This window comes from Chrysemys picta, chromosome 14 (assembly GCF_011386835.1).
Source record: "Chrysemys picta bellii isolate R12L10 chromosome 14, ASM1138683v2, whole genome shotgun sequence".
NCBI classification, from domain to species: Eukaryota; Metazoa; Chordata; order Testudines; family Emydidae; genus Chrysemys; species Chrysemys picta.
Genome location: NC_088804.1, coordinates 40,113,982 through 40,138,273, shown reverse-complemented (window position 1 = coordinate 40,138,273; position 24,292 = coordinate 40,113,982).

Sequence of the window (24,292 nt, the reverse complement as noted above, 5' to 3'; positions counted from 1 at the left end):
GATTGCCATGGTTATTGTGTGATGTTTGTACGGGGAATATTTTAATAGATATGTAAAACAGAATATTCTATGTTCCAAAACTGTCGGAGATGAAGCAACCTGTTGGAGATGAAGTCACCGGAAACAGGGGGGGTCTCTGCTAACTCACTCAAGAGTGAGACCTATCCAAATCTTTCAACCCAGCCCAGCCCTGCGTTTACAGTCGGGACCAGGTGCAGGCCTGAGCTGTTACAAAGACAAGAGAACCCTAAGAAATGATTCTGAATAGGGGACCCTCAGGGTTGAGCTGAAGTTAATCAAACACTTTGATTATGAAAACAGCCAAAAAGCCTGGGACTGTATAAGAGAAAAAGAAAGGGCACAAGATGTTATCCATTATGGACGAGATACTCTGCTAGTCAATGTATCATGAAAAGTGGATCCCAGGTTTTGGACTGGACAAGCACCGTATGGCCTGACTGACCACTGGGTCAGAAATATATTAGCCGAGAGAGTAACTTGTCAATAAGTATAGGCTATAGATTGAGTTTTATGTTTTTCTTTTACCTGTAACCTTCTATTTCCTACCCCTTTTACTGGCTTTTATTTGAATCTTTTTCTCAAGCTTTGTTAAACAAACTTCAATTTGGTTTTCCTATAAGCTTGTCTGAGTGCCTTGTGCTGACCTGAGGTGAAACGAGTGAACTGGACACACTGCTTCCACAGAGGCCGCCGCTCAGGGCATGTTACGGGTGTCCAGAAGACAAGGGACTGGGCACTCGACTGTAACGAGATGGGGTCTACACAGGGAAAGAGCAGAGCATGTGGAGCTGGGAGTGGAGAGCTTGTGTTGCCTTCAGCGGATTGCTTTTTAAGAATCTCCTGCGATGGGCACAGACTAGACTCCCTCAGGCTACAAGGAGGTGGGATCGATTCCCCCCAGACACCTCAGGTAAACCTGAAAAGTGTCAAAGAGGCTGGTATTGTGAACCCCATCTGCCACCCCCAATAGGTGAACCTCTGAAAGCAGCACTGTGGTGACAAAAGCAATAAACTTATCTGTACGCATGCCTGCCAGCTCCATCAAACACCCTCTTTTATGCCTAAAGGTATAAAAGTAGGCACCGAACTGACAAAAAAAAAACATTGTTTTTTTCACACACCTGCTCCAACTTTGTTTCCAAAGTTTTCACCTTAGTGCTTCTTGTGGCATCAGAGTATGACAAAGAAAACATTTACCCAATGGTAGCAACCAGTGCTGACCTGCTACAATATATCTGAAGGACAAAAAACTCCCAGATGAGAACACTACTCAACAGCCCAGCAGAGATCTCTGCCTATTTGAAAGTAGATCATTAAGCAGTTAAAACTGATTTCCTGTGTTTTGCAGGGACTTTTCTACTTTTCCCATTTGCATCAATTTTATGTCCACATTTTTGTTTTTATTGTACATTTCACCCCACCTCCCCCGCCCAGTATCCTTTCCAGAGATCCTAATCTCCCTGTATTAGCTAATTATCTCAAAAGTCAAACAAAGAGCATTTCTAGGCTTCACCACTGCATGTGAAGGGTGCATCACTTTAAATTAACAACTTGAAATTAACAAGCTAGTAAAACTTAGAATGACCTGGCCTTACAGAAAACAATGATCCACTTTTCTTTTTTGTTGTTGCTAGCATGGTAAAGGAGTAGCAAACAGAGAGACATTTAAGTATCAAATGTTCCACATTTCAATTCTCATCTTTAAGAAAAAACTCCTTTCCTAAAAGGGCACTTCTTGGAGCCAGGTTTTTACTGAATAGTCAACAGCATAATTACATGTTAACGAGGCTGCCCACAAAAGCTCAATCTTCATACAAACTCCTGCACCTTTTGCAGCAGAAAAGCCTTTGTGGAGAGTATCGGGGAAAGGGAGAAAGTCTATTAAAGTCCCATTTCAACAGAATAATTTTGTGACTTCTCAGCTGCAGAGTCAATTAAAATGACATTCTGATACTTCCATCTCACCGTCGAGATTGCATTCCTAGGTCGTTATGGAAAATGGATGCGAATACGTTACAATTGGACCTTAATCTTATCAAATTTGGTCTGCACGTTTCTGTCATGCTCTCTAATGTAAAGCAAGCCTCCCTCCAGCCGAATGAATGCAAGCCGTTTAGACTCTGGACATACTGCAGCTGTACAATGTATACTGTAGTAGGGTAGTTGCCTCACACCAGGAAAAGGAAGGGTTAAAGCAGGCCAGAGGGAGCCAATCGGGAGGTGGCTTATTGCAGCAGCCAATCAGGGCCAGCAGGGGCCATATATAAAGGGCGGCTCAACAGAGCAGAGGGCAGTCTCTCCCTGGCCTGCTAGGGAGAAGGACTGGTTGCTTAGGAGCACCATGACTAGAGCAGTGCTGGGTAGCAGAGCAGAAGGAGCTTCCGGCCGACTGCTGCCAGACTGAGGCCCTGGAGGGAGGGCAAATAAGATGCTAGGGTAGGGTGACCAGATGTCCCGATTTTATAGGGACAGTCCTGATATTTGGGTCTTTTTCTTATATAGGCTCCTATTACCCCCCACCCCCATCCCGATTTTTCACACTTGCTGTCTGGTCACCCTATGCTAGGGCTGCCTCCACTTGCCCTGAGGGAAGTGGCCAACACAGACTGCAGTTTGCCCCGGAGCAAGGGACTAGACTGGTGACTGCAGCAGACCACCAAGGCGAGTGGCTGGACTATAGACTACCGGTTCCCCGGAAAGGGAGGGAGACAGCGGAGCAGGGCACAGCCCAGAAGAGGACGCCATGGTCCGGGGAGTGACGTGGGTCCCAGAGCAGTGGAGACTGCAAAGCAGGAGTAACGGCAAGCGAGACACCACCGGAGGAGGGAGCCCTGAGGAAGGACTTGAGCTAATTCCAGAATGGCCAGCAGGAGGCGCCACCGCAGTGAGTCTCGCACCGCTACACCAAAAGAATGTTTGGGCGGTAAAGTCTCACCACTGTCTGTGCTCTACAGAGTCTCACCCTTAGGGCCAGGCTGGATTTTCTCCTGTACGTTATGGGTTCAAGTTATATTATTGTGTCCACTTTATGGATGGGGAAACTGAAGCTCAGACTGGGAAAACAATTTACTTTCACAGTCAATGGTAGAATGAGGAACAGGACTGAGGGGTGAGATCCTGGCCCCACTGACACCAGTGGGAGTTTTGCTGTTCATTTCCACAGAGGCAGAATTTCACTTGAGCTCTCTGAGTACCCAGCCCTGTGCATCAGCTCTGAGACCATCCTTCCTCCCTGGGCACCATCCTCAAAGATGGGGATTTTGTTTTCTCTAGCGAGTGTTTAAGGCCCGATCACCTAGTCTGACCTGCGTATCACCAGTCACAACCTGCGCCCGCACACTAAACCCAACAATGGAAACAAGACCAAAGTAAATGAGAGCCTGCCTGGAAGTGAACGTTGTTCTGAAAGAAGCACGTGTCCTCTAGTTATCATATTGGTATGGGCTTAGTGAAAATTTCATATAAGAATGGCCATACTGGGTCAGACCAAAGGTCCATCTAGCCCAATATCCTGTCTTCCAACAGTGGCCAATGCCAGGTGCCCCAGAGGGAATGATCAGAACAGGTAATCATCAAGTGATCCATCCCGTCGCCCATTCCCGGCTTCTGGCAAACAAAGGCAAACACCATTACAGAAGCTGCTGCTAGGGATACCATAACACATTGAAGAAGGCCCAATCTTTCTTATACTCAGACAAACTTCAGAGAAAGCGAACTTGGGACATGATACCGGAGGCAGCTTGAATGTGTGCATGGTCTGAGGTAGCTAGGGAGAGCTTTGCCGTGGGTTCCTATGAAAAAACAATTGCTGCCACTTATGTCTTAGAGCTGTTTTTGTGTTCTCCAACTGCTAGACTCCACAATACAAGTGTGCTAGCATATTGTACTTTCAAAAGCAAACACTGAAGGAATGGGAAATATCTGCATCAGGTGACTTTAATTAAACATGATTTTGATGGATTAAAATTGACACCAGCTACTTTCCAGAAAGCCATAAGGAAGGTTTGCAAAGATGCCCTAGGGCCAACAGAGGAACCTTAAACAGAAAGAACTTTGGGGCAGGTTTTCAAAGGTATTTAGGTGCCTAAAGATGCAGCTAGATGCTGGTTAGGATATTCAGAAGTGCCTAACTCCCATGGGGAGCCCATATTCCAGTTAGGTGTGTGGCTTCCACTTTGGTGTGTGGTTGTATTGTCTGAAAATTAAGGATCCCTATAAGAATGTACAACTGTAAAAGGTCAGCCTAGAGCACTTTTACCACATTGAGACGGACAGGCTGAAAGAATTCATTAAACTATTCATTTATAACTGATCGAGAGTTTTCACTTCAGTACAGTCAGAAATGAGGGCAGCTTAGCCCCTAAGGATAGAACAAGAAGCAATGGGCTTAAACTGCAGCAATGGAGGTTTAGGTTGGACATTAGGAAAGATTTCCTAACTGTCAGGGTGGTTAAACACTGGAATAAATTGCCTAGGGAGGCTGTGGAATCTCCATCTCTGGAAATATTTAAGAGTAGGTTAGATAAATGTCTATCAGGGATGGTCTAGACAGTGGACCTGCCATAGGCAGGGGACTGGACTCGATGACCTCTTGTGGTCCCTTCCAGTCCTAGAATCTATGAATCTATGAAGAATCTAAGCTATAAGAAGCGGCATGGAAGCTGTGGGCGTGCTAATGAAGGTAAAAAAAGAGTGAATTAATAAAATGCTTAGCTATTATGGGATCTGCGCCAAACCCCATTAAAAAATAATGGGAGCCTTTCCATTCACTCGGATGGGATTTGGATCGGGCCGTAGAGCACTTTTCAGCCCTAGATCTCACAGATTTTACAAAAAGAGAGAAGGTCATTTCAGTCCCATTTTGTAGATGGGGAAACTGAGGCACCGACAGCTGAAGTGACCTGTCCAAGGTCACACAGCAGCTCATCGACAGAACTGGGAAGAGAACTCAGACTTCCTAGCTCCCAGTCCAGTGCCTTGTCTCATGGATCACGCTGTCTCCCAACCACGAGAGCGAGTGGGAAACAGGAGTGTGCAAGTCAACCAAGTTTCACACATGTGCGTTTTGTTCAACATCCACCTGTGTTCACTAGGAGCAACAGTGGGTGTGGGGGTATTTTTGTTTTGGTTTTATTGCTATAAAAAATGGACAACCGTTAGTGAAAGAAAGCGGACCCTCTCCAGAGCGACAGTGAAGAAGAAGGTAAGTGTGGTAAATAGCAGAGACATTACGTAATTATTTAAGTTTAAGAAAGCTGTTGTCCTAAAATCAGATTTACAGGGACACAAGATCGGGAAAACAAAAGGAGGATAAATATCGACATCTGGCAATGATAAAACTTAGAGGCTCACCAAGTCCACCTGCCAACATTTGAAAGCTAAAGAGAGACATGTGGGGAGAAAAATACGGACACACCTTTAAACCGCATCAAAACACTAGGACTGGGAGAGTTTCTTGCAGGGACAGAGTGGAAAAGTGATCACTATTTTGCTATAAAGTAGAGAATATTTCTCTGAAATAGGGTCACAGTTGGCTCTATGATGAGATTTCACAGCCCCAGGCCCAAAGGATTAGCATTAAATAGTGCTTTCAGACAATAGCTGGTGGAGAAATTGGAGAGGTTTAGCAAATCTAAAGGTTACTCAATTTGGATGCAATACCATGGGAAGCGTCCAGCAAGATAGCATTCCTTAAACAAACAGAAGATCAAAAATCACAGGCATACACCAGTAAATTGCAGACCAGTTAGCTAAATATCAGACAAGGGTATGGGCTAAGCATAGAAGTGGGAGCCAGGGTCTATAGATGTCAAATCCCACTCTTAGGAGGACTCGTCACATGGCCTTCAGTAGATCATTTGCCCTCTTGCCTTAGCTCCCCTATAGGGCACATCTGTAAAACGAGGGGTAATAAATACCCCCATAGCCTTCAATCATTTGCTAAGCTCAGAGGTTTTTTTTTTACTGCCTATGTAGACAGTCAGGGGTTCTGTGGGCCGTTAAACAATTGACACGCTACATCCCAGAGCAGGCTGCAATGTTCTCTGTAAACATCTTTGGTGTCAAAAAGTTGGGTTACATAGCTGGGAATATGTGCGAAGTTCCATGCCGCAGGTTAATGTAAGAAGGGCCAGGCCACAAAAGAGATGGTAAATTTGCTTGTTGAGCTAGGAGTTAGCTCCCAGGTGGCTTGAACAGGTGGTCAGCCTACTGGCACCAATACAAGACATCCCAGAAGGCCCATCTAGCCCAGCTAGGGAGTTATTAACTGAGAAACAAGATCACAGTCTCAGTGACACCAGCATGCCAGCTCGTACAGAATCCCTTCCCTCCGGAGCAGCACACAGCCCAGCTCTTGCAATCAGTCAAGCACACCACCAAGAGGAGAAAGCCAGGCACCGCTCTCTCACCTCCATTCAGCTCTTGTGCTTTTAACTGACCTCAGCAGATTCCCTCACTGACTTGCTCCCATTGCTAGGAGCTGAGACAGCACTAGCCCTGGGGGTGTGGTGGGAGACAGGGCAGCCCAGAGGATTCAGGGGGCCTGGGGCAAAGCGGGGGGAGCGGACATAAAAAAAGGTGCCACCCGCTGCGGCGCTTGTACTCACCGGGCGGCGCTCCGAGTCTGCTGCGGTGGCGGGTCCTTCACTCACTCCGCGTCTTCGGCAGCACTGAAGGACCTGCCGCCGAAGACCCGGAGCGACTGAAGGACCCGCCCCCTAAGTGCCGCCAAAGACCTGGAGCAACTGAAGGGCCCACCACCTAAGTGCCGCCGAAGACCCGGAGCGGCTGAAGGGCCCGCCACCGAAGTGCTGCCGAAGACTCGGAGCGACTGAAGGGCCCGCCACCTAAGTGCCACCGAAGACCCGGAGCGGCTGAAGGGCCCGCCCCCTAAGTGCCGCCGAAGACCCGGAGCAACTGAAGGGCCCGCCCCCTAAGTGCCGCCGAAGACCCGGAGCAACTGAAGGGCCCGCCCCCTAAGTGCCGCCGAAGACCCGGAGCGGCTGAAGGGCCCGCCCCCTAAGTGCCGCCGAAGACCCGGAGCGGCTGAAGGGCCCACCACCGAAGTGCCGCCGAAGACCTGGACCGCCGCTGAGTGAATAGCCAGGGAAGGGATTCTTGGCCAGGGCTCGCGAGGCCCCTTTGGGGCCCGGGGAAAATTGCCCCACTTGCCCCTCCTCTGGGCGGCCCTGGGGGGAGAAGCAGGAGGAAGGGTTTGAAACCCCCTTAGAGACATTCCCCATCACATGGCTTAGTCTTACTCCTTCAATTACTGCAGACAACACCTCTGGTTTTTCTTTAAAAGCCTTCAGGCCTGGTTTTCAGAGATTTGGAGCATGCACAATTTCCATTGGGAGAGATTCCCTATGCAGCCCTATACTCTGCTCTAGCAACACACTGGGACCAGGAAGATGCCTCAGGGGGCTGGAGCCAGTTTCCGTTGGTGCAGACGCTGCATGGGCATGGGGTACATGCTGCTACCGCGGTTTCAGGCAGTGATGCAGCCTCCAGCCAGCCCTCAGGAGGCTGCCATAAATTTGACCAACACCGAGCAGTGGGTTAATTTATGCCACAGATTGCACTGGCCCCTGGAGCAGGTCAGAATCCAGACAGCACAAAACCACATCTGGTCATCCTCCCGTGGCTGCATCACTCAAAATCAGGTCCTTAATATTTGAAGGTAAGTTACAGATCAGACAGGAAAAGACTTCATCATAATATCCGGGAGCCCACAGCAAAATATCATTAATCTGGAGTTGGGGGGTGAGGGGGGCATGGGAAGCAATCAGTTAAGAAAAAAATTAAAGAATGTGATAGTTCCCTCCCCCAAATGCTAGAGACTCTCAAAATTCAAAGTTAAGTTTCTATCGGGGGAGTCCCTGTACACACAAGGCAAAGAAGAGTTGAATCAAAGGCCGCTCTATACAATACAATAACATTTTTACTCTGTGTTGCATGCCTGACATCCCAAGGCACCATACGAAACAAGCAAGACCTAGTACAGAGTGTAGATGTCATGTACAGTGCATGAAACCTCAAGGATAAGCCCAACAGCACATTTATGAAGAAATGCATTATGTTGCGGCTGCGCTGCAGATTAAAGGGACAACGGGAGCCTTGTGAAAGACATTCTGTTTTGAACACAGCAGAGTCAGGACCTCAGATCTGAACGTCAAGTCTCCAGGCCTGAACCTGTCAATAGTTTTGGTTCTAAGAAAGAGCCAAAACCATCAAAAAGGGCTATACTTTATCAAATTCAGCCAGAAATCTCAAGAGAAGAGCTGAGCCCTTGATATTTCCATCATTCAAGCTGGTAGAAAAGAGAGGTGCCCATTTAAGAATGGTCAGACTGGGTCAGAGCAATGGTCCATCTAGCCCAGTCTCCTGTCTACCGACCGTAGCCAATGCCAGGTGCCTCAGAGGGAATGAACAGAACAGGCAATCATCAAGTGATCCATCCCCTGTTGCCCATTCCCAGCTTCTGGCAAAAGTCTTGCAAAAATTTATGAACTAAGCCTGCTGTCAGATCTAGTCTCCAGCCTACTGCTACTCCAGACCCCTGACATGACCAAACAGCGCAGAGTCCAATCCAACTTCCATGGAAGTCAATGGAAAGACTTGGATCAGGCCCTTAGTTCATAGCTGAGGACCACTCCTTTTGATATACCGTACCTTGCACCTTCTGAGTTTCTCTTCCCTTGTTCTCTATTGCTAAGGTTACTGGGTGTGAAAGCATCTTCTTTCTTTCTTATATGACTATCTGCTCATCGTGTTTATCTCTCACCTGAAGATGTGATTCTCTGGTGTGTGATGTTACTGAATATCCATTTCCCCAAGCAAACACTTCTGAGACAAGGTATCCACATCATGGGATATAATGACCCGATAAGCTCTGATGGATTCCAACCCTGAGTCTTCCCTTGGGCCAAGTGCCTATTGAAGTCAAGATAGGACCCATAATAAAGAAAGTTGCTCTTTCCATGGAAGTGTCTACAGCTGAATTGCCTCTAAAGAAAACTTGTTTAAAATTCTCCATGAAGCATCAGTAGCTTTCCTTTATTTTAAAAACAGTAAAAAACACACAAGGTCACATGTAGGTTTGAAACCAGTGACCTTTAAAAAGAGCTATTGGTGGTTTAGAACCAGCAACCAATCTGCCCAACACAACACCCCAGCACTCTGCTCTCTGCACTGCCTCCCTCCCATTGAATATCTACTCAAATTCAAAGTCCTCATCTTCAAAGACTTTTATGAGACTGGCTCTAGTAAGCTACAGGCCACCCCTCTGTCTGCAATTATGACCTCCCAAGACCTCTGTATTCCACAGGGACTGCATTCAAGAATGAAGCTCATGTGTGCACAATATGGAGTTTTCTCAGCAACTGGCCCAGAAATTTGAAACTCACTCCTAGAAGAGATCAGGATGCATGCAGATCTCAGCAATGCTGTAAGGAAATGTAAAACCCATTTCCTCAATCCAGCCTGCCCACAGTGACGCCAACAAAGGAATCAAAGAGTAGGACTGGGCAAAATTGTTTTTTGATGGAAAACTGGGTTTTCAGCAAAACAAAATTCTTCATGAAAAGCATTTGCTTTCTATGGAAAGTGTCAGGTTTTTGTTAAAAAAAAGTAAATGCTTGAAACTCCAAAAATTTCAATTTTCTGCCAAAAAACAAAATATTTCAACCAAAAATCAAGATATTTGTATTTTATATGCTGCCACAGTGGCTCATGAGAACTATAGTTCAGTTGTCCCCATTCTTTTCTATGGGCTCCCCAGCCTGACTACATCTCCCATGATGCACCATTAACAGGGACTCCCACGCTGCACAGCCTCCCTTCACCAATATGGGAGACCTTGGTGCATTATGAGAGCTGTAGTCCAGCCAGTGAGCCCAGCCATGGAAGGGAATGGGAGCAAGAAGCGTCCGGACAACAAGTCCCATAACACACATTAGTTGTATTTCTGAATTGAAATATTTCACTTTTTGATTTTTTTGCTAAGTCAAAATTTCCCAACCAGCTCTAGAAAAGAGAGAAGTATATCTTATGCATATACCCATATGCAATGGTGTAACACCATAGGACCTGCCCGACAGCTCCCATTTTTCATCAATAAAAAGACTGACACCATTCACCCTCTCCCAAGGAAGGCCACACTAATGACTCGTAAAATTAACTGGCCTCGTTCTGCAGCTGGAACGCAGCCTTCTGCTGCAAAACTGCTTAGTACAGCTTCTTCACCAATTGTTGCTTCACGTATCCACACTGCACGTCAACTGCAGATGCACAGAGGTGCCTCTCCCCACCTCGCTCCACTTTCTGGGCAACAAGCAGTTTAATCTCTTATCAGTTGTAAAATCCTTTATGATCAGCAGCTGTTAAGAACATTTCCGCTGCAGCTGAATCATGTTCCTTTTCTGCCAAACTACAGAAGAGAAAAAGAACAGTTTCTCCCATGCTTCCTGGGCTTCTCAGGATCCATTAAGTAGAAAAATAATAGCCTAGATTCTCTGGTCCATCCAAGCTGTGATCATCAGTATTGTAACCAAGTCCCCTGATGTTGACATAGTGTAGATAGGGGTGGGGAGCTTAGACACACTTTATAATTTTGTCCTTCCTTTGCTGTCTTGGTCTATCTTAACCCTGCTCCAAACACAATCAATTCCTTCGTGTTAGTGGCACCCCTGAAAGGGACTCATATCAGAACCAGTGTCCCACTGGAGTCGTATCATCTTCATCAAGGGGATTATACTGTCTTGCTAACAAAGAGGCAGCCTTTATAACCTTACCTACTCCATTTGAAATGAACTTCTTAACCAAACTGGTGGGCCAATCAAAGGGCACTGAATGGGTTGCTTTTCTAATGCATTCAAGACTCTGAGAAGAGTGCAAGTTATTGCCCTTACATTTAACACATCTGCAAAGCGTCATCTTAAATCTTTATTGCAATTAAGTTATTAACAAGCTCATTTTGTTATCACCTTTGCTACATTGTGTTTCTCGGACTCTGAAAACCTACATCAATGATTTGGGCTTGTGCAGGGAATACAGGGTGCAGAGCCTAGAACCTCACACCGAAAACCGTTTTAAAATGCAGAAGACGACAGCTCTTCTTCAATCCTATATGCACACCTCAACTTACGGTGTGCAATTCCTATGGAGAAACCTTTCATGGCATATTAACGGTGTCAAGTCTGCCTTTGGAGGAGCAACAAAAATTACGACTGCCAAGATTCCTACTTCCCCAACAAAAAGTGGTCCAGTGGAAACCAGCTGTGACACCCTATGCGAAAACGCTCTATATGAATTCTGGAGGGCCCTTAGGAAACAGGGTAGTGCTATTCTGGTATTTGGAGTATACGTTTTTCCAAGAGTTAAGCCCATTTTCACAGGGTAATAAATCAGCTATAATAAAAAGTAATTCTCAGCACAAATCTCTGCCCAATAGTAAATTTTCAAAACACTTTTTTTTTAAATATCCGTGTTTCTATAATTCCGTCACCAACACACACACAGTCAAACATTTTCTCCGGTTGCATCTCTGAAGTTTTGTTTTGCACCTGTCTAGTTATCCAGACCAAGCCTGTCCTGATCTTAAGTGAATTTTTGCAGGCTTTCTATCTACGATGGAAACCTGAATATTTTCTTATAAAAAGAAAGGGGCAAATCACCAGTATTTAGGTCCAAATTTAATCAAAACAGCTACAATATAAATGGAATAAAATCAGCTCCTATGACTGTGTCATGCCTGAATTTTAATGTGCAATCGATACCTCTTCAACATAGCATTCCCCAAAGAGACAGAAGAGAAAAACCCCAAGAGTGTGTTCAGGTAATAACAGCCCACGAATGAAGCCAGAGCAGGGCAGAGAACTAATAATACACTCAGACCCAACAGCCTGGACTGAATATGGAGAATTAGAGCAACAGGCCTTGTTAGGGCAGCTGTTATCATGCCGTTAAACCTTGCACAGTATGTACATACCAGCGAGAGGTGTGCGATGTACAGGCATTAACTGAAATTTTCTAGCATGTTGGGTCGAAGCCTTTAGGAGGAGATTGGTTTCAAAAGCATCTAAGAGAATTAGGAGCACAAGTCTCACTGAAAGTCAATGGAAATTGTGCTCCTAACTCTCAGAGGCTTTTGGAAACCTCACCTTTAGGAACAAATATTGAACTCCCTCTGCACGCAGGAATCCAATTCTCCTTTCTTTCTGCCTGCATAGAGAATGCAAGAAGCGGTTCCCAACTGGGACTCTATTTCAGCACCGGTCAGTATTTCATTCGTACAGGAGCTTTCTAATGCAATGATCTTTTGAGTGCTGCGAGATAATTAATGCCTCACATTTAGTGTTGTCTCATTCCAAGAAGCAGACAGAGCTGCCCATGTCTCTTTCCTCTGGAGTGGGAATCCTTCATGTTGCATTTATTTTAAGGCACGATTTTAAAGCATCTCTCTCTTATGAAGGAATTTGTTGCATGTTTCATTGAGACATTGAGGTGCTGATGTCCAGTCCTGCACATTAGTTGCTCAACCTTGCTGCCTCCTCCACCCACATTTTGCAGGTCTAAGAGGTCTGGATAAGAATTCCAACTTCAGAGTGTTTATCCCAATAGAACTGAATCTTTTGTCCGTTCCTGACACGTATCATCCTCTGCACATGATGGAGGAGCAGATGCACTCCAATCCTTAAGCATGCACGAGGATTGTAATGGGCAGATCAGAAGTTTGTACAGAAATCAGCCACTTCCCTAGTAGTGAGGGAATTGCAGAAGGATGATGATGGGTAATAGATCAGGGCAGAGCAAAGGTGGCCAAAGCATAGTAAATGGAGGAAGGCAGCTAATAATAGGATCTCCAAGGCTGTACAAACATTCATGAACCCTGACAGCACCTCTGTGATTGAGGCAAATATTAACCAGGCTTTACAGCTTGGGGAAACTGAGGCAGAGAGATTAAGAGACTTGCCAAGCTCGCACAAATCAGTGGCAGGACAAGAGACAGAATCTAATATTCTTGACTCGCTGACCCATGCTCTGATCACAAAATCACGCAGCCCTTAGGTCAGTTGTGAAAGCAATTATATATATATTCCACTGTAGAGTTACCTAAAATGCAGAGGAGAGATGGTATCACTAGGACCGGTGAAGAGAAGACAAGGAGTGATGGTAGCAACCCAGCTATAACAAGGGGAAAGATCCCATCCCAGGCTTCAGGTTCTCTTATTTTTGGCCAGCCCCTTCCATCCAGAGACCATTTAAAACGCCCCTTCCCCATGCAACTGAGGGTATGTCTACACTGCAGCACTACAGTGTCTACACTAAGCCCAGACTCAGGTTCAAGCCCAAACTCCCCTTCCATTGCCCGTGACATAAGGATGAAGGGCTCTTCGCACTAAGCAATTTGGTTATTTTCCAACGTGTAATAAATAGGTTAAAATGCAGCAGCAGCCAATGACAGAACGTGTGAAACGCCATGTGGCAGAGAGAGGAATGTAGACCAGAAAGGGAGTAGAGGCAGCTGTAATGTTCTCTGGCTTCACCAGGGCCAGCCAATGCCATAGAAAACCCAGCCAGCTGGGCAGACGTTTGCCAGGAATAGTTTTCCTGTCTAGGTTTGCATGTGAGCAGTAAAACCCGTAAAGCAAGAGCTCTAATTAGCAGCATTAAAAAAAACAAAACGGATTTGCCATTCAACCTCCACCACCTGAAGGTGGGTGATAAAAGCACATCTGCTGAAGCCCCAGGGCTGCAAAATACAAATGATAGGTGCCTTACAAGTGAGATAGATAGAATAGATAGCGGGGGTGGGGGTTAATCACTTTTGCAATCCCCAGGCACAGTGCATCTGAGATGATCAAAGAGAGGAAGAGTAGGTCCCTGGAGACGATCAATGGTAGGCAGTTATGTACCCGTATGGAGGACAGGAAGCAGTGATGGTACTGACACACCTCCTTGGACAACAGAGAGGCAGCTAATGCACCACTCACCTGCCATCTGGGTAGAATTTATTTTTTTTGAGTGGTGAAGGGAAGTTTTGAAATATAATACAAAGGAGAAGGATCTGAACTGGTGAGTTTCTCTTCTGGAAAAGTCAATCTGCAGGGATGTGTATTTGGAACACCCCCCAAAAATTAGCAAGGGTCAGAATGATGGGTCCAGCTTCTCCTTCTGGACCAACTGGCAGAGGGCTTCCTACAGTTTCTTCCAAGTGAAATCCACCCCTGTGCAGAGGGCCAGTTCAAGGTCTACATTCCAATTCAGTCCCATTTAAGTCATTAAAATACGGCTTATGCGGTGAACAGGTCTTGTGCTGGCTCTCTGCATAGGGGTGAATTGAATCCTCTGTTAATTACAGCCCTTTTCGATGTCCCCAGATTTAGAAGAGATGCAGGAAGTCTCCATCCATAAAGAGAAAAAGAACCTGGGTCGAGATCCTGAAAAGGTATGTATGAGCTGAACTCTGGTGGCTGGTGCTCTCTGGGGTCTCCTTGTGCTCCGGAACTCAGAGCACTAGCAGATTCTTTCCTCTGTTTAGCACTTCAAATTGCTGCTTGGATGAGGCAGGCTTCACAGTCTTTCATCTTGCTTTTCCCTGGCAGGAGAAAACGAGGCCACTGTGCTTAGCAACGTCACCCAAACGGAAGTCTACTTTTTTTCCAGTTTAGTTTCATTTTTAGGCATTAATTTGCTTTTTCAAGGCAGTAGAAATTTTTCATAGAATCATAGATTATAGGACTGGAAGGGACCTCGAGAGGTCATCGAGTCCAGTCCCCTGCCCACATGGCAGGACCAAATACTGTCTAGACCATCCCTGATAGACATTTATCTAACCTACTCTTAAATATCTCCAGAGACGGAGATTCCACAACCTCCCTAGGCAATTTATTCCAGTGTTTAACCACCCTGACAGTTAGGAACTTTTTCCTAATGTCCAACCTAGACCTCCCTTGCTGCAGTTTAAACCCATTGTTTCTGGTTCTATCCTTAGAGGCTAAGGTGAACAAGTTCTCTCCCTCCTCCTCATGACACCTTTTTAGATACCTGTAAACTGCTATCAGCTTTTTAAAAAGCTATTCATCATCATCATCGGTGATCCCTCAATTCGAAGATGATCTCTACCACGGATTTACAGATGGGTCCTGAGATGACTCAGGAATCCGATCCTGGCACCACAGATCCGCCCGTAGTAGGTACAGACCTTTTGTGGTGGGCCAGCTGCCTGCTGGGAGAAAGTTCTTTCTTTTTCCTTCCTTCTCTCTCTCTCTTTTCAGCTTCAAGGGCAAGGACACGGCCTGATGGAGGATGTGGTGCCTTTGGGGTCAGTTGGTGGCTTGCTCCTCCCAGCTCGTGATGTTCACGTCAGTTTTCTTGAGATACGCTTTCAGTGTGTCTTTGTAGCGTTTCCTCTGACCACCATGGATCTCTGACCATGGGTGAGCTGAGAGTAGAGGACTTGTTCTGGGAGGTGAGAGTCCGGCATCTGCCCACGATGTCCAGCCCAGTGGTGCACGAGGATCGTTGCTTCAATGCTGGTGACATTGGCTTCAGTGAGGATGCAGGCGTTAGTGCAGTGATCTTCCCACTTAATGAGAACGATCTTCCAGAGGCATCGTTGGTGGTACCTCTCCAGACTCTTGAGGTGCTGGCAATAGGTCACCCAGGTTTTGCATCCATAGAGGAGTGTGGCAATAACAACTGTCCTATAGACCTGGATCTTGGTGTCCCGCTGTAGGTCACGGTCTGTGAAAACATGTCAGAGCAATTTCCCGAAGGAAGCACTTGTGCACTGGATCCGGTGCTGGATTTCACTGTCGATTTTTGCCCCAACCCTGTTCTCCATCTATTTAGCAGTCATTTTGGTCCTCATTAAAGATCACCTCCCCAGTGAAGTTGACATTCAATACAGAATGGATGGGGAGCTTTTTAATCTTTGCTAGATTAAAATTAAGATTTAAATCTCCGCTAGAAGTCTAAAGCCCTCAGGGCGTCCATTACTGATCTTCAGCATGCTGATGACGGTGCCATCCTTGTGCACATGGAGAATGACCTTCAGTCCGCACTGGATATTTTGGCACAAGCTTATCGAAGCCTCAGACTCTCACTCAATATTGAGAAGACTAAAGTGTTCCATCAGCCTGCTTCAGGCCTTGCACATGACCCGCCACAGGTCACTATCAAGGGACAGACTTTGGAGACAGTCGAGCACTTTTGCGACCTCGGTAGCCAACTTTCTAAAAAGTTATGATGTTCCTTTAACAGACCAATTCTGACCTCATGTACGCTGGTGTAAATGAGGAGTAACTCCACTGAAGTCAAAGGAAGTGTAAACTGGTGTAAAACCACTGCAGGATCAGATTCATGCCTCCAACTACAGCACACACCACTCCTTTCTTATCACAGGCTCAGTGCTCTTTCTACCATCGAAAAGCACAACCAGCTGCACAATGCGTCACAGGATCAGCCACAAAAGAATTAACCAGCATGAATATAAAGCCTGTCCAAAAGAGGATGAACACCTCCTTGCCCTGGAAGAGGGGGGAAGCTAATACAAAGTACTACCTATGCACTGTCAGCGCCACACTCCAATCACGTGTGGAGAAGAACAGATGTTGGGAACAGATGTGAAACCAACACACCGTTACTTACGGCTCTCGAGCTCAGTTCAAAGGCAACAGCTTGTACCTGAGGTGGGACGGATTTGTACGCAAGGCAAATATCTGTCAGCTTGCTGTTAAGCAGCCAAGGGAAAGGTATAAATTCAAATAAAATTCAATACCCAGAAAATAGGAAAGGTCAAATGGCACCACTGCGCTGTATTTCATTTCATTTTGGACACCGCACGAGCCAGTCTTTATAGGGAAGGAACCGAATGCTGGTGTCATCAGATTTTTCCTATGGTACATTTTACAGTTGGAAACAGAAAGGCCTAAGCCCCTTTGCAGCCAGCTGCTGGTGCTGCCAATTAGCAGATGCTGATCAATTGGGTCATGGACACCGCTAGAAGCCCAAACAAACTCAGGGCAAAGGCGAGAAAATGGAACAAACAAACAAGAAGGGAAAAAAGGTCTTTGTGATCGAAGAATAAAATTCAGTCAGGACAAATGTCAGATTTTGGTGTTCGGTTCACCAGGCTTCACATCTGTCCTTGAACAATGAGAGACAGCAAAACACCTTTTGAATAAGAAAAATAATAAGAAAAATGTGATCTATAAATACTGTTGATGCAGGGCAGTAGCACGAGTTAGCCTATCACACTCACTGGGACAAGAGGTTCATTAATCATGTTGCACTATTTTATGCACAGAATCTCCGTATTGCTCTCTGTGCTCTCTTCACAGGACATCTGAGAGCAACAGTAACACCAGTGAAATATGGTTTAGTATCATTTACTGATGCTGCTTTTGTCACAAAGTTTGCATATGGGAATCACTTTGCCCAAAATGCAGCCACCTTTAAGGGGGGCTGTGTTCGCCAGTATAACACATCAAGCATGCCTCACAGCGGGTTAAGAGAGAAGTGAAGGATTCTATAACAGCCGGAGACAGCATGGGGAATTTAGGCAGGTAGAATATCATGACACAAGTAGGAATTAAGGCAGAACGCTAGAGCTGAAGCCCCTTCTCTTGGGAAAAAATGTTATGGGATCTTAGGTGACCATCGCTGGTTAGGGATTTCAGTTTTCCACCATACATGAAAGAGATTCTGTTTATTTTCCTGGTTTATGGATCGGCAGTACAGTAGATTCCCTAATCCTCAGTTATCATGTTGGTTTATATTTTTACAAAGCCTTCTGGCACTGATTTCAATTCTCTGAGATGGTAAGTATGGGGTGCATTTATTCCTAGAAGGGAACAGGCTGCAAAAACGAAACGTACAAAGAGAGGCATGAATAAGCCCAAATTGCTATTTCAAATCAAGCAGCCAGCAGCACTGCTGGATCCGTATTGGGTCTGATCCAAGGAAGAGGTCAGCTGACACAGACGAACAGTCACTGATTATTACGTACAGACAGAAACAAAGTGGGGACACTGAGCCTTTGGCAATGTCCTGATACAAGGGCTTTATTTGTAGTACACCAAACAGCTGATTGGGTTGTACTCAATTTTCCTGCCAGATATTTGTATAAGCTGATTTCATACCACATGGGAATTGCTGCACGCTAAGGGGCTTAACCCTGTCCTGCAGCCAAAGATCAGCATAACGTCGGGCAGACTCTGGGGATGTAAGCCAACTCCGCAGAGTCCTCCTGGTGTCAGGTGCTTGAACCCGACGTGACGGTACATTGGAATTACTGCTGAGTAATATTAATAGAGGGATTCCGTAAGCTCCAACCAGGACATAAGAATGGATTTATTAGGAGCTGGGGAAACTCTAGCAACAGTCACCCAATTAAAATGAATCCAAAGCAAAAGTTAGACTATAACGTAACCATGCTTGGTACATATACATACACCTTGGTGAGCAGCCAGTTGCACAGGTTATTTGTATTACACCGTACATTGTAAAGGCCCCAACTGAGATCGAGGTCCCATTGTGCAAGGCGCTGCACAAGCACATACCAAGAGACAGTCCCTGCTATGAAGAGCTGAGAATCTAAACCAACTATACAGAGCAAGGGTGGGAAGGGGAAAAAAAGGGTGAGTTGGTTTGGCCAAGATCACACAGGTCCAGTGCCGTAACCGGCTTCAAAAACAAAACAGGAAAATAGCTTGGTCATCGAGAGGAACAGCCCCGCCTCCCTGGGTGAAGAGAGAACTATAACAGACACAACCAGGTCTTGACATACTCCACCCACCAGGGGGCAGCGGTGACATACATACTAACCAAGGCAATGCCATGCAGCACGGCAATATTGAAAACAGGCTAATCCGAAACGTCAAGTCGGAGAGCACACGAATGTCAGTACTGTTCGCAATTGCTGCGGTTAGGGTGGGTGATCTGGTATATTTAAATAATGCAGAACGGGGACTTGCTGGAAAAGGAAACATCAACATTCATGAAGTAATGACCTTCAAGTCTGCACCTCTCATGAGTTATGAGCCCATCGCTGCCCCTCCCCACACTCCCTCGCTCGTGCATAAACTTACGCAATGATTTATTTGCATCCAGCGTGGAAACAAATGGATGTTTTACATATTTATACCATAAGATAGATTGATATTTAAGCTGATCAAAGACGGCGGCAGATCTGGAGGCGATTAGGCCGAGTGTTTTCTTAACTGAGGTCACGCTGCACATTCTGTGGGCGAGCTTGCAGATCTGCCGAGCACATGTTAACGCACAGTGAAGGTCAGCAGATACAGGTTGCAAATTGAACGTTGTGGCTTTCAGAACGCAGCGACGTTTTGAGAAAAATAGAGACCAGATTCTCTATTTCAGGCTTCAGAAATTGCTACCTTGGTCTGAGTGATAAATTTAGCAACATTACAAATATATATATGTATAAATATAAAAAGAAGACAACTTGGCTTTTTCTTGTCCTTTTGGAGTCCAACCCTTTTTGTCTGTAATGGCGGCAACATGGGGATACTACGCAATAAGATCTAAGATGGATTTTCCCAGTGTAATGGGTTTTAACAATGGGGGAGAGGGGGGAATTTGCTAATTTTGAAAATCAATTCTCGGAGGCATTCATAGCGACTTCCCTTTTTTAGCCAGTTCTGCTTCTGGGATTATGCTAGGATACAAATTCTAAAGTGCATCGATCCTCTTGCATCTGGACTCTAGAGAGCTGATTTTTCAAAATAGTGCCGGTTGCCTTCAGCAGGAGATGCAGATGCTCAGGTCGCAGGCTTGCCTAGCTGATCGCAGGCTTGCCTCAGAGAAGTGGTTTCATCCGTGGGATATAGTGCTATGCACTTACTTGCATTACCGGGCGGGAGCCCCTGTGGCAACGTATAGATGATAAAATAATAAGATTTGGATGTTACACCTGCATTCTATTACAGTGGCTGTTGCTGGGCAAAGATATAAGATCAGATGAACTGTTTGTCAACTCAAGTTTGGCAAATCTGAAACCTTTCCCACCCATGCACAGGTTACGTGCCTCCAGCAGAACACCGCGAAGAAGAATATCATAGCAGTTGTCCATGTGGGAAAGTCGGAGCAGCACCGCTGCAGAGAGCTGTCAGTGGTACATTCTTTGCCAGTAAAATAAGTGTCATCACCAGAAACATCGCACCTGGTTTGTATTACTGTCCAATCTCTTTGAAAAAGCAGCTTCCCATTCTCCCGGCCTGCTCTGTGGACCATCACCTTCCAAACAATCTGATCTGCTAGGCTGAAAATGTAACCAGGGTCTCTCCCTCCCCTCCAACGCAGTCAGCTGAGACTCATTACCCCCCTGATTTTACACCCACTTTCACATCCTTTGCGCTGGCGTAAATGACTGCACGAAGTGCAGGTCAACAGGGAGTCAGGCCCAGGGAGTTTGGCTAACACAGATCCCGTCTGAAAGGAGAAAGCAGAATGGCTCGCTGGTTTCGTTCACAGCACTCCCCGTCCAACATCTGGTTCCCTGTTTGGCCTGTTTACAGGACGTGACAGGAAAGGGATGATGATAAGCTGCGAACAAACCACTGGGCCTGGGACAGTTTTTTGATGCCATGTCAAAATTAAAATAAAACAGTGCCACTGATCTCCCCCTCTGCTCCCCGTCCCTTGCAATTTCTGCTCGATGGAACGGATTATCTTACACACACACCCTCTCTTTGCACCTCAGACCTGCCAGCAGAGGCAGTTCCTCCAGCCTGTGGTTGTCTGCGTGGGGCATGTTACACTCTCCAAGCCACAACACCCAAGCAAGCACATGTGTACTGTGCACAGGACAGGGGAGACTCTACCTCTGCCAGGCTGCACAGTGTTTATCGCCGACGCCGTGACTTCAGCGGGTGTAATGACAACACACACCCAGCTCTCAAAGGCTTGTTTATCCATCTGTCTTTGGCAGGATATTAACACCAACAGCCACCAGCTACGGACTCCAAAGAGCAAACCAAATGGCCACTGCTGCAAGCCATGGAGCGGACGGTGGAAAACTTGCTAGGCACCAGGTGGGTAGAAAGCAGTTCTCAATCCATCCTCTGGGCCCAATTTGTGGTGCAGAATCTGGTACAGAAACAAAGGAGAGGCAGCTTGCACTTCCCTTATCGCCATGCAGGCCAATCCTGCAGCTGTGGTGCCGACGGGCCTTACAGAAGCTGGAACATAGGGATGCCCTGGCCACGCCTGCTCCAACTCCTGAACCTCCCGCCAGCAACCTCCTGCACCAGGGACTCTGCCCGGGTTATCCCCTGGGAGCCCTGTGTGGCTTCTTTGCAACCCCTCTGCACCAAGGTGGCTGGTGAGAAGTAGTCACAGGACATTAAGGAATCAGGCCTGCTGGGTGTTGTCTTCATACAAGGCTGCAGGTGACATCATAAAGCTCTTGTCCCCCTACAACCTGTGCAAAAGGTGATGAGCTGGGGTGGCTCTGTTGCTATTGGTTTGAGATAGGGTTACCATATTTCAACACTGAAAAAAGAGGACACTCCACAGGGGTCCCAGCCCCGCCCCAACTCCGCCACAGCCCCACCCCAACTCCGCCCCTCCCCCAGCCCCATTCCAACCCCTTCCCCAAAATCCCCGCCCCAACTCCACCCCCTCCCCTGAGCACCCCGCATTCCCCCTCCTCTCTCCCGCCCCCCGGGCTCCACCTGCTGCTGCGCTGGGGAAGTTGCTTCGGCCCCCGCAGCGGTGGAGAGTGGCAGGAGCCGGGAAAGTTGGAGCTCGGATGCCGCCGCCGCCTCTGTGCCCCGGCAGATTGGGGGAGTTGTAAGTTTTGCTGCAGCCACTCGCACTCGGGGTCCCTTTACCATGCCTCCCTATTTTCCTGGACATGTTCGGCTTTTTGGAAATTCCTCCCGGACGGGGATTTGAGGACCAAATAGCCGGACATGTCCGGGAAAATCCAGATGTATGGTAACCCTAGTTTGAGACACAGCTGCAGGAATGGGCAAGGTACAGGCCCCAGGAACTAGCTACATCCAGCTGGGAGATCTCTGGAGGTTGCAAAACTTCCATCAGTCAGGTTGTGGTTTTGCAAAAAAAGAGCAAACTCAGCAACGGCTCCGATCTGAGCTCTATTTTATCCAGAGTTCTGGAAGGATCAGATAAAAGACTCCAGTTGGGGGCCATCTCTGCACAGGATCAGCCATTTCCAAGCGAGACAGATAAGGAGCGAATGGGAGGCGAGGGAAAGGCTCTGCTGTGTGCTGGGGTGGCAGGGAGCAGCACGGATGCACGGCAAAGATTGCTAACTAGCACACACAGTACTTTGCCATTTATTATTTCCTAAGTGCTGCAAGGGTGCATGGTGCTGCGCAGCCCCATTGAAATGGCAAGTCTCTGCCCACAATTGTTTACAATCTAATGGCCCAAGGACGGTGTACAAGGAAGCAGGGAGCTTCCCCCAGTTTCTTGCACCCGCATGCCACAAGCTGACTCCTCTCTGCTAATGCCTCCAGGAGTGCTAGCTGCTTATAAGCAGATAGGGAGAGGGCAGGATGAGGGTGGAGTCATGACCCCAACACCTCCTTCCCAATCAGTGAAGCTGGCCTGAAACAAAGGGGAGTGAACAATGCGGCTTCTCCAATGAAGATGCTTCTCCAGCGTGTATGTCTCTGTCTGCTGCAACCAGAATTCCTCCTGGGGTCGCCCACTGCCCTCCTCTCCAGAGAAGCTCTGGCGGCCAGAGCCCTAAGTTTAGCTACAAGGAACAGCAATGGAGGCAACAGAAGGTGAGGAGGGATAGCAGTGTAGGAGGATGAAAGCTCCTGGGATACCCTCATTGTTATGCAATCTGCTGGTGCATTCTTGAAGTTGAAACGAGCACGGTTCCCGAGTGGAAGTCAGGGCTGGAAGCCTAGCAGCAAAGATGTGTCGCAAGGGGAGACCTAAAGAAGAGTAAGTTTGCAAGTCACACAGGGTCTCTCTGCAAAGTTGGGATAAGTTTGGGTCATCTCTTTTATGGAACAAAGGGGGTTTGTTTATAAAGGCTCCATACCCTTTTGAGTTTGGAGTGGGGGTTAGCCTGGGATAACAAGTCAAAATATCCCAAGAGTTATTCTCAGCGTATTTCCAGGCTGGTTGGAGACAGGATGTCCCCTGAGAAAATTTGTTCTCATGAGCTTTCTGAGCAGACGTCCCCTTTAAGAAATCTAAGTGAATGTAGTGCTGGTGAGCGGGGCTGTATTGACAGCCTGGGATACTTTCTGTCGAGACAGCAGGTACAACACGGACAAACGCAGGGCACATTTCCCTACATACAACCCTGGACCTGTATCCCAACCCTAAATCTAATCACCCCCCAGTCTGGGGAAATTGAATCTTAGCCAAACTCTGTCCCTCCAGCCCATCCATCTCTAGTTCGGGGGCGGGAGGGAAGAAACCCACTAAGGATGAATGAAAAGTTCAGCCTCCAACGTTCAGATGTTCCTTGGCCAGTTTGCTGAGGCTTTCAACAAAGATGCCAAATAGTGCTAATTGTTCTGGCGAGGTTTTGTGAAATGGACACGTGCCCTGTACGAACTAGGCTGAGGCCAGCACGCTAATTTCACTAAACCAGCAAACAGACCTCTCCAGGATCGAACACTGTATTTATAAAGGCACCCAGCGCCATACCGCATAGCAGGGTGGTCAAACGTATTGACCCTCCAATGCGCATGCGACAATCTTCAGAAGTTCGAGAGCCAGTGCATGCCTGAAGCTCTGAGACCCCCCCCCGCATCCCCACTGGGGAGAAGCCCTGAGACCCCATCACACCACTGCAAGTCAGAGGGCCTGAGCTCCCAACCCAGTCTGGTAGGTGGAGGTGGGGGGCACGTTGGGGGCTCATGAGCCACCGTTTGGCCATCCCTGCTACATAGACACAAACAGCATCTCCTCACCACTACCAAACCGGGGACACATGCGATCCAGTGATCCAGAGGTGAAGGGCTTCACATCCAATTCCTCAGAGCCCTACAGTCCGCCTTTACTAGTTGTTCGCTGTGTTTTGTCAGCACATACTTGGCAATTCCTGGGCATGGGAGACAGCCCTGCTTCCCCACCCGCAGCCCCCTCTCCTGCTGCACAGCGCTTGGAAGGGATGGTATTTTGCTGTTCTTATCTTGCATGTCTCTTGGTTTAAAAAAATGCTTTGCAGATAACACGCACAAAATGTCTTTCACTGACAGAAACGAGCTCGGTTTGCACGCAGTGAGGCAATTAAGGGAGCATGGGACGC